Source organism: Cynara cardunculus (assembly GCF_001531365.2).
Source record: "Cynara cardunculus var. scolymus isolate 2C chromosome LG 6, CcrdV1, whole genome shotgun sequence".
Lineage (NCBI taxonomy): Eukaryota > Viridiplantae > Streptophyta > Magnoliopsida > Asterales > Asteraceae > Cynara > Cynara cardunculus.
Window position 1 is genome coordinate 13,425,164 of NC_037533.1, and position 14,419 is coordinate 13,439,582.

At 35.4% G+C, this 14,419-nt stretch overlaps 1 long non-coding RNA gene across 2 annotated transcripts; it reads right to left on the reverse strand.

The window, feature by feature from the left end:
• Nucleotides 1-10,220: 10,220 nt before the first annotated feature.
• On the reverse strand, nucleotides 10,221-12,339 carry LOC112514075. Of its 2 annotated transcripts, XR_003069401.1 has the most exons (4): nucleotides 12,124-12,339; nucleotides 11,366-11,898; nucleotides 11,210-11,291; nucleotides 10,221-10,717 (listed from the first exon to the last, which is right to left on the reverse strand). It is a non-coding gene; the product is annotated as an uncharacterized LOC112514075 (long non-coding RNA). The 2 variants fall into 2 exon arrangements; XR_003069400.1 differs by having other exon boundaries at nucleotides 10,221-11,291.
• Between the last annotated feature and the right edge of the window lie 2,080 nt (nucleotides 12,340-14,419).

Genomic DNA, 14,419 nt, shown 5'->3' on the forward strand with positions numbered 1-14,419 from the left:
CTCTCTAACCTCTTCAAGGCATGGGAAACCTAAAAAAGCAAAGGAGACTGCCTCCTTAGTTGCAAAAAATGAAAGGCTTCAAGTAAAGTAAATGAGTTAGGAAACCGCTCTACCACTGAGCTACTGAGGAACAACGGACKTAAGGAAGCCGACTCTCGTTCTTTGGACCAACCTATAACCGAACAAAAAGAATCCAAAATCCTTGTAAACAAAGCCAATCATCAGTTCCCAACCATGGGCAGCAATAGCGCCCCTACTCTTAACAACTACGCTTCCTGCCTCAATGAGCCTCTCACGTTCCATTGAGATTGTTGCTTAGTCCTTCTCAAAAGCCTCAAAAGGTCTTTCAGTGACCGAGTTCAGTGACCAAGGCTAGGCAACAACTCACTAGTCAAAAAATACGCGGCTAGTCGTGGGATTCCTAGTCTTTAATCGATTGGAATTGCGTCCTTTCAAAAAGGGGGCCAAGCCCCGATGGGAAAGTATATTGAGGGCGGAAGTATAATCTCTGGTCCTTAACGACCAAAGGCAAGGAAGACCAGAGCCCCTCTGGATCTTAACTATAACACTCTAAAATAAGGGTATTTGAAATAAGTAGAATATTGAAGATTAATTATATTTTAACTAATTGAATTAAAAAATATATTATAATAATAATAATAATATAAAAATATCTAATGAATAATTTTTTTTTGGAAATGTCATTCAAATTTTAAAAGGAAAAAAAACGTGGGAAGATTTTAATGAGAATTAAATAATTTATTAATTGGTGAAAAAGAAATTGAGTGTAATGGTTTGGAAAGGTGGCAAAATTTGTGGTATTCTCCATATATATAAATAACCTTCTTTTTCTTCAATGGAGAGAGCGTATATATATATATATATATATGTATATATATATATATATATATGTATGTATGTATGTGGAAGCTATTCTATAAAGCTTCAAGTCAAGTGAAAAGAAAGAAAAAAAAAAGAAAAGGGGAACTTGGGGAAGGACGAGACTGTGAATCGAAGGTGGGAATTCGAGTTCGTAAGCGTTCAAGCATCGATAAGGTAATACTTTATGTTTAAGATAACATCTTATTTTTATGTAAAAACTTCTTAACGTCTTATAATTCTTGATCTAATATTACACTAGTGATTTGAGATTTATATACGTGTTTATCAAACCGGTTAGTTGATCGGGTAATAGATACTCTTTCGACTCAAAATAGAGAACGTACGGTTTAAAAAAAAGATAATATTCGGAGTCTTAACGATTTGAAACCATGAACAAGGGGTTGTACGATTTGTCGAATACGACAATGTATCGGTCTAGCAAAAGAGTGGTTTAAAATTAATTTAAATTGAATAAATAGATTAAAGTGTTGCAAAAGGATTGATGACTATCGAAATGCTTTAAATCAGTCGGAGTTTACATGACTATAAAGGGTAAATTAATCGACGTTAATGTATTTTTTTAATAGGAATAAAGTGTCGTAATTGTAGTTATAATAGTTGGCACAATTTAGTTAGGAGTTGGAAATATTATAAAATGTCAAATTGATGTTATAGGAAGTTGTAAAACTTAAAGCTTGGGGTTTAACAATATTCGACATAGGTTAATCGAGTTGACTAAGGGGTAACTTCAAAAGTCACTAGGTTTGATCTTATTAACATAGTTTTGACTTTTGGGTCGATTTTTGAAGAAAACCTAGTCATTAATTGACTATTATGGTTTAATAATTGTAGGTTATTAATTAGGGAGATCATTCGACAATCTACACAGTCAGGTGAGTCTTCATGAGATTTTAACTGGGATGCATGCTTACGTACAAATTATTTGAGCATTACATTATTATTTTTTTATGTATATGTATATGGGTTTATTACATGTATATGAATTATTATTGTGGGTTGCATGCTATTTGTTTACATGTTTTTAAACATTAATTAGCATGTTATAAAAGAATTAATATTTTTGTCGGGTATGGGAAGGGGTCTAAAGTCATAAGGGATGGCACATCCTAGGGATGGGTGACCGGACAAGGGATAGCCATGTAACCTGGGGAAGTGCCGATGACGGTAAGACCTTAACCCGACGGGAAATTAAGAGATCCCATTATTATTTCAAAAGTGTTTGAAACAAATGTGCATGTTATTTCATGTGTGGTATTGTTTGTTTTATGTATGATGAGATATGTATGATTGTGCATAAAAACCATGAACTCACTGAGCTTTGTAAAGCTGACTATTAGTATGCATCTCAGGAGCTGGGTGTTCAAGAATGGAAAAGGGCAAAGGTTCTGCATAGGAAATAGAACTATTATTTGAGTTATGAATTATAGTATTTTAATTGAATTTATACGTAATGTAACCCGATATGGGATGGGTTAGTTTTGAGATATTGATTACGATTAAATTATTGTAAGACTTCCGCTGCAGTAAGGCTTTGTTAGCCGCTAAATTTTGGATTTTTATATTTTATTACGTGACACCTTGTATTTGAAATGAGGGTGTTACATTAACAACCAGAGACAATGAACCAGAGCCTTTGGTCTTACTAACCAGAGTCTTTGGTCCTTAGCAACTAGACAAAGTCGTCCTTATCATCCAGAGGCAAGGCCAATTAGAGCCTGTCTGGTCCTAGTCCTTAACAACAATAGTCAAGGAACCAAAGCTTATAACTTTAATCCTCTGGTCCATCTATTGTCCATTACGAAGTCTGATCTTCGCGAGCTCTGGTCTTTGAGGTTTTGATAACACAAAGCACCATGCAGAGCCTCTGACTTGCTTGTATAGAGCTCTGCATGACGGCATTTTTGATCCGTCTCTGATCCCCCTCTGGTCCTTATGATCAATTTTCCACTACAATGCAAGAGGTGCAGCCCCTTAACTCCCACCAGGGTCATACTCGTCTTATAACAAGTGTGCACTGCGTACCTTCCACCAGGGTCATACTCGTCTTATAACAAGTGTGCACTGCGTACCTTCCACCAGGGTCATACTCGTCTTATAACAAGTGTGCACTGCATACCTACTTAATTGAACTACCCAGTTGTAATTCAACCTCAGTTTTATAAATTTTAAATTTATCTAACCCTTCGTCTTTGGCATGCAAAAGATAGACGTAGCAAAACCGAATATTGTCATCAATAAATGTGACAACATACCTCTTATTTCCTAAAGAAGGAATAGAGTGAAAATCACATAGATCACTATGTACAAGTTCCAAAACAGCCTATTTTTTTGAACATTTGGAAAAGGTTGTTTCGTAACTTTCGTAAGCATGCAAGTCAGTCTACATTTTTTTGCATAAGTATCAAAGGTTGGAATCAATCCATCCTTTGACATTTCATGCATTCATCTAAAATTTACATGACCCAATCTTGCATGCCAAGTCATCGAGTCAATTCTAGAAGAAGAAAAAGACGATAAAAATGCAGATTTTCAGAATTTAAACAATTACTTACCACATTTAAATGAAACATTTTATTAAAAAAGTAATTGAAATCAACAAAAATACCATATCAAGATAGGATAAACCTATCTGATTCATAAACTTGTTTATAGCCAATGCTATTCAAACAACCACCACTCACCAAATTCTTACGAATTCTAGGTACAAATAAAACCTCACCTAGCCTAACATGATTCCTAGAAGTATAAATTAACTACTCCAATCCCTCATATCAGAGTTGTCAACTCGTTSCTCATGTTTAGCACATATCCATCTTCAGCCGGTGTCAATTTCTCGAACCAACGTCAATCTTTGCAAACATGGCATGTCACCCCTGAGTCCACCCACCATGCACAATCATCATCCTGTACATAAAAAGACTCGGGAATTAGTGAAACATAGTAAACATGGACGGATTTATCAAAATCAAAATTAGTCAAAAACTGACCTCCTTTTACTTGAGCTTGGTCCTTAGACCCGGCTCCACATCCTCCACTTGTTCCACCAACATCGTTAAGCTTAACCCGACGATCACGTTTGCAATGTCCCATTCTATTGCATCTCCAACACACCAAATCATTCTTCTTTTTGAAGGATTTAATGGGTCCATTAAACTTCCGCTTCTTTCCTTTCTCGTTAATCACATTGACTGAGATTTCTTCTCCTCGATCATGTTAACTGAGGACTGTCCCGATTCAACTTTCTTATCTTTGCCATTTTCTTACACCCAAAGCAATTCTTCGATGTGCAAGTGGCTACAAAGTTGAACCAGCGATAGTTCCTCCTTTTGATGTGCTTGAAATCTTTCCAAGACGATGGATGTTTCTCAATCACACTCGACACAACAATATATTCATCCATATTCATTTTGTGCAGTGTGAATTGACCCAAAATGCGAAGGATTTCATTATATTGTTCCATTACGGGCCTTGAGTCAACCATCTTATAATTACTAAAATCGCTCACCAAGAACTTCTTACTAGAAGCATTTTCAGCGATATATTTTGACTCAAGGAAATTCCATAGTTCCTTGAATCCTTCGCACTTTCTACGTAGATGTCAAAAGGGAATCAGTCATACCAATTAGAATGTGGCCTCTACATATGTAATCATCATTCTCCCACTAGTTCATCCTCCAGGTCTACTCCAGCGTCTTGTCCTCCACTATCTCAGGCATGGGGGTACTTAGCACACACACCACCTTCAAGGTCGTTAGTAGAAAATGCATCTTTTTTTTTGCCAGTGCCTAAAGTCAACTCCTTCAAATTTCTCCAGCTTTCCAAATTTTGAGGTCATCTCTTTCACAGACTCGGCCATGACCGACATCACAGGAATACCAATTCAATTGTTGGGTAAAAGGTGTTAGAACCATAAAAGGGTTGGTAAGTCAAGAACCAGATTACTTAAGAATCGTGTAAGAGATCACTTTCCGAATTGATATTTCGACTTTATGCCTGGGTTACACGAAATTCAATGTGGGATAAGACTCAAAAGAGCACTTTCGTTTTTAGGCACAAAAACGAGAGCAAACTTGCTTGAGAGTATATAAGAATTGTTCAAAAATTCGTGTCTAAAACATAACCATAAAGGTTATTTATACTCATAAAAATTAATCGAAAAGATAATCATGGCTCAATTTTAGGAATAGTGGACAGTTATAAAACTGCACATTGAAATAGTGGACGGTTACAAAAACTGCTCATTAATGGTAGTGGGCAGTTACAAAACTGTTATAACCGTTCCAGACATGAAGTCAGAGACAAGACCAACTAGAGCCCCTCTAGTCTTACCAACCAGAGGTAAAAACTTAACAATCATAAGCAAGGAGCCAAAGCCTCTGGACCTTAACGACCAGAGGCAAGGAAGACCAGAGCCCTTTTGGACCTTAACAACCAGAGGCAAGGAACCAAAGTCTCTCGTCTTACCAACCAGAGCCTGTGGTCCTAAACAACTAGACAGGTCGTCCTTATCATCCATAGGAAAGGCCGACCAGAGCCCCTCTGGTTTGGTCCTTAACAACAATAGTCAAGGAACCAGAGCTTATGACTTTAATCCTTTGGTCCATCTCTTGTCCATCGTGAAGTCTGATCCTCGCGAGCTCTAGTCTTTGAGGTTTTGATCTTAGGGAGCACCATGTAGAGCCTCCGGCTCGCCTATATAGAGCTCTGCATGACGACATTTATGATCCGTCTCTGATCCCCCTTTGATCCGTATGATCAATTTTCCACTACAATGCAAGGGGTGCATCCTCTTAACTCCTACCAGAGTCATACTCGTCTTATAACAAGTGTGCACTCCACATCTCCCGACTTGTATTAGAACACACTGCACCTCCTGAATTGTATTAGAACACAATACAAACCCCCCCCCCCTTAGAACTCGATGTTATTTCTAATTATACTTAAATGACCTGATGACACCAAAATCGCCAACATTTTCAGGTCATGAAAAGCGTGTCGTTGGATTAGCCACATGTGGTGGTTAATCAAGGCATCGATCCAAAAACCACAACCACTCCCTCTAAAAAAAATTATAGAAGCCCAATAAAATATCCAATTTTAAATTATTAAATCCTTAAACTATTTTTTCCAATAAAAAGACCATTAAACTTTCTCATTTTAAATGATTGGATACCTGAACATTTTCTTTTGTAATAAACAAACAATCATGCTTTTAAGAATTAGTCATCTACATCATTTTAACAACAAAAAATCATATGTAACTGACTAGAAAAATCTTATAGTTAAAAAGAAACCTAAATCACTTTCATCATTTTAAACCACGCCCTTCAAGCCCCTTGCAAATAACGGTATCATTCCCTTTCGTCACTACTTGCCACCTCATCATTGTTTTTTCTTCATGTCAACTATCAGAGTTACCCCCTATGATTGATTCTCTCTTTTTGATATATTTTCGAAGGGTTACAAGTAATTTTAGCTCAATACTATTTTAATCAATAAAAAGATAATTTTTTAAGGTTAAAAAATCGATGATTTATTTTTTAGCATATTTTTTTTATTATAAGTTGGTAAAGGTATTTAATGTGTTTGAAATATGCAGAGAGAGATATTACTACTGTACCCTTTAAATTTTGAATAATCTTCATCTTGTTTGCATGTGGGTTCAAGAGGCATGTACACAGCTACTTGCATTAATTGAAGACAGTTGCAATTGGTGAGACATGGAAGACTGCTAAATTTTCACCTTTAACATTTATGATAAATAATCAATATGATTGTGGGGTTTTTTTTTCTCTTAGTGAAACAACTGAGAATTTGAGAACACAAGATTTTAGACGTATTCTTCTTCTTTCCTTCTCAGTCTTTTAATACGATTCACTCATGGACCATCTACTTATGATGGTTAATCAGGTAGTCGAATACCAGCTCAACATTTTCTACATCTTGTATTTTTGGACTCTATATATACATATATAATTATGTTGTATATAATAATATTTATTTACTTACGTTTATATATAAATTTTAATGTATATCTTATTCTCTGGCTTTGTGATTTTATAAATAAAGTTTGTACGGTATTGAAAAAATAAAAATATTTTCAACTGTTTACCGGTTCTTTGAAGTATCTTGATATAAAAAATTCACGTTTTTTATATAATTGTTCACTTTAATGTTTTTATTATAATTTTAATTTATTCAAATTTTGTAATGAAATTCTAATTTATTTCAATTTTAATGATGGATTGTTTCTCTTATAAAATTAATAATGAATACTATAAGATGAATGATTATTTTAATGGTATTTTCAATATTTTATATCTAAAAATTGTTTATCTTATATTCGATAATATTTATCAATTATTTGTATTAATATACAACTTTAAAGAACTATATTCATGTACTACTTATTTGTAATCTTAAGTTTTAAATAGCATACATCGTTATAGTATTTAATACATAAAAAATAGTTTTTAACCTCAAATGTTTTATAACACAATATAGATACAATATTTTTTTAAATTTTAATTTTTAATACTCTATTCTTAAAAGGGGCTGTTTGGTAGCCTCTTAATGGTGACATTAAGAGGGAACCTCTTAATCGGTGAGAGGCTAGGGTTGTTTGGCATAAAAAATTTAGCCTCTTAATGGTGACAATTATCTCTTAACGGTTTAGCATCCAAAGGTTCGCCTAATGGTTCAGATCCATTTTCTTCCTTATTTGCCCTTCACTTTCACGCCTCCTATCACATTCCTCCCACTTCACTTTCACGCCTCCATCGCCTCCTATCAAATTCCTCCCACGCCGATGATCCTTTCTCTCTATCTCTCCGCCGAGTAATCGTCTCCCCGCGACGATCCTCTCTCTCTATCTCTCCGTCGAGCTATCTCTCACAGCAAACCAAGATCAAATGAAAACCACCAGAGATGGAATCTGTAGATTGTTTTCCTCCCTGCACCAACAAAGACCACCACACTACCACTACGTATTAGCAAACCAAGACCCAACCAATCATTTTGCATAAATTAAATCTGTGAAACTCCATCTCAGTCGGTTGCATAAATCGGGAACCCCAGATCTCCATCTCCATTTAAGCCGGCCACCGCCCCAAGTAGGTGAACCTTCCCCCATCTCTATATTTCCGGCAAAGAAACACCCTCCTGTTTCAGCAATTGTCCCAATTGTGGAATCATCCCCCGTCGGTGAATCTTCCCACATCTCCAGATTCCGGCAAACAAAGTCAAAAAACCTATTTGTGTGGAAAAAAAGTCAAAAAACTTGGTGTCCATTTTTTGTCTTTCTATTTTTTTATTAGAGGGTTAAAATGGTAATTTATTATCAATTCAGAGAACAGTTACCAAACAACATTATTTCATTCAGCACTTAATCATTCTGGCCCTCTTAACCATTCTGACCACTTAACCATTCTGCACTAACCATTCAGCAACTGCCAAACAGCCCCTTACTCTTATATACTACTTTTTCGGTCCTAAAATAATTATCCACAATTAACATGACACAGTTTTAAGCATTTATTAACATTTTCTTGTTTATTTTATCTTTCACTACTCTCGAATATTTATGCATCATCAAAATTAAATTTGTTCCTTATTTTTAAAAGTTGTAAAATTTTTTTTGAAGACAACATAAATAAAAATATCGACAATTATCGGATATAAAAAGGAGTAACATTTCTTAACAGAAATAAGATAATAACAACAACATACTTTAATGGCATATTCTCAAATTTGAAAAGGAAAAAAAATAGAAGCAAAAGAAAGAAAGAAAATAAAGGAATATAATTATTTATTTATGTTTTCGAAATGAAGTAAAAGATAAAAAAATCGTGTTATTGAAAAAGAGAGAAGAAAGAGAAAATATATTATTTTTAATAATAGATCCCTTAAAGAATATGTTTTTTAATATAAAAGATTGACTAATTTTGTATTTTTTATAATTTTCTAATAACTTTTCATCCTTTTCCTCCTATATTCAGGAGGAAACTTATCATTCTTTTCTTTCTCCCTTCAAAAAAATTCAAGAATACCAGTTATCTATTTTTTTTTTTAAGAAAGAGGTTCCAAAAACACAACATTAGTATACCAACACAAGAAACAAATACTATTCAAATTTTGGGGTAAAATCCATGGACCAAAAAGTAGATTGCTTACCTCAGAAGAGGGAAATCCAGGCGGAATCGAACCACCATCCTCCCATACATATGTATGGGCGCTCTTACCACTTGAGCTTATGGATCTATCTATTGAATTTAATCAAATTCCGGGACGGATCATCAAATGCCGATTAAGCAATCCAAGGCAGAAGTTGCCCCTTTTCGTCATCTTCATATTATGTCATCAATAACCAAGGTAGCATAAAATATGTCATGACATGACTCTTGTTCAAATTAAACGAGTCACGACAATCAAGTTTTTCAAGACCTAACTTTCTGTCTTTAATAAATTCTCTAAAATAAAAATAAAAAAAGTTCGAAATATTAGTTAAAAGGTTTTTTCTCCAACAAATTCTCTAAAAACTTCTTAGGAGCAAGTAGATGGGAGCAACATTCTCCCAACTTCAGAAAAAAAAAATTATTTCATCAAACATATAGAATACTTTAACGATGAAAAGGATATTAGAAGGCGGTAGGTAATTTATATATAGCTTTTAAACTTTGATTTTCTACTTGCAAAATTTTCAAGAGGACCTGGCAAGAGGTACCCGGTATAACAACAAACATGCAACATATATACCTAAAATAGTTTCCTTCATCAATAATAWTGAACCACCAAAATTAGGTTAAAAGACGCTAAAGATGAAACAGAAAAAGAAAAAGCAGACATGATATGGCCGCAGCAAAGCAACTGCGTAACAAGCCTCTTAACAGCCAACGAAGCTTCGAGTCATACCAACCTAAACCACACACACTTGAGACAATATGACTCAGCCAGTGGAGGCATCGTCATGGCACACTCGAACCAACTTGCAGAACCTCATACCCTATCGCTACCGAGCAACTTCCATTGTATGAATCTAATTCTTTTCTGTTTAAGATGAAAAGCCAGATCATAATCGATTCTTTTCTTCTACAACAGCCGTTGTAACACAATTTTGGACCACTCATGAAAATTTTAGTTCCTACACTCGTCTACATGAAAGATCATAGCATCTAGACGAACAATTTCCATCTCTCAACATCTAAATAACATGGATTGGGAAAATGATGCATAATCAGTCGAGTCATGCATTCTCAAGCAGGTTTTGATGATGTTGATGCATTGAATGCATCAAAGCAGGTTTTGATTATGATGATATCTGACAAGAAAATCACTCGATAGAGGTATATTTAGCAATATATAAAAATACAATCCAAATACGACTTCCAAAAACTAAAACATAAAAATGCTGTCCATCCGATTGTCAGAAATAAAACCAGCAAACGAGTTACCAACCTCCTACGAGGATGTAACGAGGCACCATTATACAAGGATGTAACAAGGCACCATTATACACAAGGATGTAACAAGGCACCATTATACATAAGGATGTACCTAACAGATGTTGGGAAACTGATCACTGCACGGACCTAACGCATCACCATAACCTTCGAAACACGGCATCCATCTTCACCAATGTATCCACGCAAAAGGTCATCTTCATCTCCTAAGAAAAGATTAAACAAACATCGCTCATATGAAGCTCCGAACCACAAATCTAGTCTCTGTTCCCCATTCATCCACCCAACTGTCCTTCGGTCACTACAATAAGCCACGCAAGACTCCATAGGAATCAACAGTCCCTTCAACAAAATAACTACAATGACATAGTACAAATAACTTGACACTACTACTCGATACCAACAAAAACAAGAAAACAGCGCCTAACACCAAGTAAATACAAACGATAGACGCCTTCTGCTGGTCAAAACATAACTCAAGAAAATACATACAAGTTGCTCGATTCAATCCATAAACTGCTAGACGCTTCGAGTATGCATATGCCAAGTATAGAGCAGAACCATTAACTAAAGAATGTAAACAATACTTGAATGAACAAACAGATTAGCTTGGAGCAAAACAGCAGTACAACAATTCGTTCAATGACCAAGATAAACTGCAAGTAATTAAATTGTGAAATAGCCGCGTAAAAGAAGCGTACGAGGATAGTATAAGAGCACAACCACGATCGCTTCTTTACAAAAACAAAATTGAATTAACAACGCCTTACCTCAAGGAAACTGCTGAGTAAAGATGCATTTGGTAGCGTAAAACTGTAAATTTGAAGGGAGTAACGGATTGTTTGTACCTTAAGCCTCGGTATTGATCCCCCAGTGTTTGATGCGGTGTTCATTATGTTATGAGCATGAATCATGATCTGTTTAGAAGTGCTGCGGTGCGAAATATGTTAGAGCATTTGCCACAGGTTACTTAATTTTGGAAGAAAATTAGCACCAAGACCTACGTTTGAGATATTTGGTCAGATAGGTAGASGAGCAACAGAGAGAGAGAGAGGAGGGCGACAGGAACACACAAGGAAGGAGAGCCGGGCAACCCCCGTACCTTCTCCTTCCATCAAAACAAAAAGAACAATTTCATTAAGACTTTTTTATGACCTGCCATGCAAGCGCACCTGACATGGCAAAGGCCGGACTCACAAAACAAGGAAATTAACGCACACAACACCGCAGATCTTACAAATTAACCTTTCACCTCTCCCAGCGGACACATCCCGCACTATTTTCTGGCAACTTTCGACTATATCTACATGATATGCATAGCATCACGAGGAAGTCGAACAACAGCGATCAATYACAACGATTTTTTCAACTTTTCGATGGTCAATGGTTCGACAAGCGAGGCCGAATAAGATGATGATAAGATCCAAACAGATATAATCGGTCTTCATCAAACTCCTCTAGCTGTTGACTCCATATATCTTCTCTTCAAATCAATTGATTGGACACTTCGATCAAGAAACGCCAGTAGCACATGGATCTGCCAAATAAACAAGAAAATTGATAAGACAGAACATCAGTAAAGAAAAACAAACTAGAAAGCTTAAAACCACAAAAAAAAATCGACGAAAGCATCTCAGATAAGAGAATAATAGATCGGCGGACGGAGAAGAAACATGAATCAAGCCTTCAAAAAAATTCAGCCAATCATAACCAAATTAATCGATTAAATAACAACAGAGTTTCATCAAGACATATAACAAACCTCTGTCTTCTGAAACAGCAGACCGGGATACTGATCTTCGATAAGAACAACAGCCGGCAGCGATCGAATCATAGAAACACATGAAATCCATAGCCGAAAGGTAGATCTAAGATCGATCTAAACGAATACACTATTACAATCGTCTGAAGCCGTAAAGATAAAATCAAGATCTGCAAAAGAACTCTGCAAGAATCGTCGTCCACAGAAGAGCACGTTGATGAAGATATGATGATAGGGGTTATTTATTGACCCTGCGGAATGATCCAACGGCTACGGTGAAACCAAGTTTGGTGTAATGGATGGTTAGATTTTAACGATAGATGGTCGGCAGATGATTCTCGAATTTGTAAACGTGGTTGGTTGTCGTTCTGTCACGCAAGTGTTTTGACTATTATGCCCTTGGATTCTTGTTAGGATGTCACGTGATTAATGGTTATCTTTCCTGACGACCTAAAATTGGAAATAAGAAATGAATGAACCAGAAATATAATAATTCGAATATATTCGAGTTAGCTGCAAATTTGTTCGTGTAATTTACATAAATTAATAATTAAGTTTTTAAAAAATTATCATTAAAAGATATTTTTATAGTTTTATTTTTATAGTGAATATGGTCTTTCCTGTTAACTCTTTCAGCTAAATTTCTTTTACTGAGAAAAGATTGTATCGATTCATCCTTTTATCCTTTAACTTTTATTTTTAATAACAGATTTGATCTTTCATACTACTTTTTATTTTATAAAAGATTTGATACCTCAAACTTTTTATTATTATAACGAATTTGATCTCATAAACTATTTTTCATTTTTATAACAAATTTGATCACTCCCTCAATTTTTATTTTTAAGATTTGGTCCCTCCCTTCGAATCAATAAAACTCATTTTAGTTAGTTGAAAATTAAAAAAACAACCTTGAAACTAAACAACCAATAATATACTAAATAATAAGATATAAAACTATAAGTTTAACTAATTATTTATATAAACTAAGGTGGTGTTTGTTTTTTAAGAGGTGCTGAAGTCTGAAGTCTGATTTCACTTCTGATTTATAAGAGGTGGTGCTGAAGTCTGAAATCTGAATCAGTCAGACTGTTTGTTTTTACGTCTGAAGTCTGAAATCTGAATCAGTCAGACTGTTTGTTTTTACGTCTGAAGTCTGAAATCTGAATCAATATAAACACAAAAAGTCTCATAACGACTAGAACCAATATTCATATTGCATTAATTGTGTCGCCATCATCCCTTGCTCATTGGTTTGATCATACTCAGAAAATAACTCATATATAGGAGAAATCGATTTGTAGAGATCGTTTTGGATAGATTGGTAGCTTGAGACCGAGCGAGAGATCGATATGGTGTCTAGATCGTATGATGTGGGATAGATCGGTATGATTTGGTAGCTGGAAATCAAGCGAGAGAACGAGAGATCGATATGGTGTGTGAGTAAGAGTCCATTAAGAGTTTAGACTACCACTTAAAAATTCAGAGGACAATCAGAGTTTTTCAGCTCTTATTTTCAAAAAAAATCAAATGGTCTGAAAATAAAAACGTTTGACCGATTCAGACTTAAGAGGTATTAAGAGCTTTTTTTAAAAAAACAAACAAGCCCTAAAAATGGTTATAATTAATGAAATAATAAATATATAAAAAAGTTATAATTTAACATTAATCGACTGAGGATTAATAGTGTTATTATTATGTGTTAAATTATAACACCATTCATCATAGTAACACTAATAATCTTCAATCAGTTAGTACTAAATTAGATTATTGTTATATGTTTTACAAATATTATTAGTTATAATTTAACCATAACCATTTTTAGGGGCTGTTTACTAAACGCTTACCGACTAATTTTTCTTATCTGATGAACTTAGCAAAGGTAAAAAAACATTACCCGGTAAGAACAATGATAAAGATGGAGAGTCTTAATCGGTAAGTGAGGGTGACGACTCTTACATAAATAAGTGTTTGTCAGGTAAATTGTTGCATATGCTACCATTTTAATGGACTACAATCTTACCCAGTAAAGATTGGCTGAGACGCTCTCCAGGTGAAGGCGACCGGCGACCTTTCGTCTCCCCGGCATAAAGAGGCGTCAGGCGACCGGCGAGAAGAAGCGACCGGTGAGTAGAGGTGACAGGCGGCCGGCGAGAAGAGGAGAGAGGCGTGAAGAGGCGACAGGCGTCCGGCGACCTTTCGTATTCCCGGCGTTAATTCAGCAAGATTTTGTGCGGCACCAGCTTGTATTGGCTTTAGCGATGGCGGGGAAGAAAGGTATGGCAGAATCCGACGG